This window comes from Chrysochloris asiatica, unplaced genomic scaffold (genome assembly GCF_000296735.1).
Source record: "Chrysochloris asiatica unplaced genomic scaffold, ChrAsi1.0 scaffold00053, whole genome shotgun sequence".
Lineage (NCBI taxonomy): Eukaryota > Metazoa > Chordata > Mammalia > Afrosoricida > Chrysochloridae > Chrysochloris > Chrysochloris asiatica.
Genome location: NW_006408571.1, coordinates 7,221,995 through 7,224,524, shown reverse-complemented (window position 1 = coordinate 7,224,524; position 2,530 = coordinate 7,221,995).

The following is a 2,530-nucleotide window of genomic DNA, read 5'->3' as shown; positions in this document are numbered from 1 at the left end:
GTTTGAATTATTTTTCAGTTCCCCCAGCTTGAGAAATGCTGAGTGTGTTCTTTCTTTTTGGTTTTCTGACTCCAGATCTTTGCACATTTTTTGTAATATTTTCTATATTATGATATTCTATTTTTGTACTTCTTTTAGGATAATATGCTAATTTAAATTTCAACTCAAATACATTTGTTAGCACATTGAATTTCTTATTCATGATTCCAAATTAGAGTTGAAGATATAAATGTTTAATGAAATTCTAATTTTAGTTCTAATTAATAGAAATAGTATTAGTGTTCATGTACAATAATAATAGAAGAGGGCTGTGATAGCTAAGCTTTGGTGGCAAGTTGACTTGGCCAAGTTCCTCAGTGATTTAGCAGTTCCAATGTAGCTATCACTTCCATAATGCAATTTAATATGATGAAATTATGAAATGTTGTGATCTGATGCAATCAGCACTTATCTGATGTGATTATCCTATATATTGTAACTCTTCACTTCTATGATATTAATGAGACTTGGTGTCATCTACAGGACTAGTTTGTATCTTGAATCAATCTTTTGAGATATTTTAAAGGAGCCAGAAGTGACAGAGCTCATAGAGACTTACTACCAACAAGATAGAAGAGTTGGGAGTAGAGTGCATCCTTTGGATCTGGGCTTCCTGCACTGTAGAGATTCTAGATCAAAGGGAAGATGGATGCCAAGACTTAGAGTAATCACCGAGGAATGCTGGGCCTTCTGATGCTGAAAGGAGACAAGGAACTTTCCTTACAGTTGATGAGACAATCTTCCCCTGAAGTCAGCACTCTGAATTTGTGCCCTCTTAAACTGTGAGAGAATAAATTTCTGATTGTTAAAATCATCCACTTGTGATATTCCTATTATAACAGCATTCGAGAAATAAGACAAAGACATACATTCTCTTTTTTCCCCCCTCTTTTCTCTTTAGAATTTTCTTGTTACAGGATATTTTTTAAACTAAACAAATGCTTTGGTACTAACAATTAAATGTCAAATACTCTGATGAACTACCTAGCCAAGAATAAAGTAATGTATTGTGATTTGGGATTAAAACAGCTAGCTCAGGGTTATAGAGCTTTTATGCTGATAGAAAAGTACTTGGAAGATTCTCCAAGGAGAACCTCCACTACCCAGGTAGATATGTGAGCCAGCCGTGTTCATGGAAGCCTGTGGGAATTTAACCATATACACATCCATGTGGAGAGTGGATATGAAGGTTGAGGATGGAGAAATTAGTTCTTCACCATCTTTAATTTTTCTTCTAAAGATTACTGCTCTTCATGAAATATTTGAATGGAGAAAAACAAATAGCCAGCTCTTTAAATGCTATTTTGAGGATAATTTCATTATATATGTAGTTAGTTCTGTAGCTAATATTGCATGATGAACAGGCTATTTTTAATTCTGTAAAAGAAGATGATATCATTTATAGAATACCAGCTGCATCTCGGGTAATTTTGAAATAATGTAAAAAGAAATGGTCACAGCAGAAAATTCTTGTTCCTCTAAAATTCCATGTCATTGGTTCAAGTTTATACAGCAGCTCATTAAATACATGGAAGTTTTGATAGTTTATCTGAAGTACTGGAATTCCTATTTGAAAACAAAACAAAATTGCCAGATAAGTAAGCCGTGTCTGTATTATTTGAATTGTGTTCTATTTTTGGATGTGTGTATATGTGCATGCATGCTTAGACTTAATGTTTTACTTATATAACTTATAGATAGCTTTTGCTATCATCAAAATCTTTTAATGCAGGTAGTATAAAATATAATGTTCTCAAGCTTAATAGTGATTTTTTTCACACTCCCATTACTAGAAACAGGAATTCAGTAATAGTAGGTTACCAAATTGGTCAGCTTTATGAAAACATTTCTTAACTAATCTTGTCAGATTTGAAGACTCGTGCTTTTCCTTTCTTTGTCATCATGTGAGTGCTGCTACATTTCATCTTCGCTATGTCTTCTCATAAGATTTTCAGTATCAAAAGATTTCTGGCCAAGAATAAAAAGTGGAATTATCGTCCTATTCCCAAAGGAAAGGAATGGAAACTGGTAGTAAAATCAGATACTACTCCAGGAGAAGACAGTGTACAAGAACTAAGCTAGGTCTCTAAGAAGTGGCACCTGTGTTGGCACAGCATATATTATACCCAAGTCCTAGGTTCTACCATAGCAAGTTCACCTTTGCCAAGACTGGATCAACTAAATGTATTTTGCTAAATTTCTGGTTTCTTCCTTTGTTTTAATGCTTCCACATTAAAAATTTGGCTAATTAAAAAAAAGAATGAAGACTGTTAATCGTTTTCTTTATTCTACATTGAGAAATCCTGGACTATCATATCTGAATTAGGGCTTTTGAAATCACTATCTACTTGCAAAACAGATAAACATCATTATCAAACCCTATCAAATATATTTTATCTCCATGTTATACTTGGATTTTCAATATGTATGAAAATATACAGTTGTTTTTTTTAAGTATCTTAAAATAAATATAGCATTGTATTAGACAAAA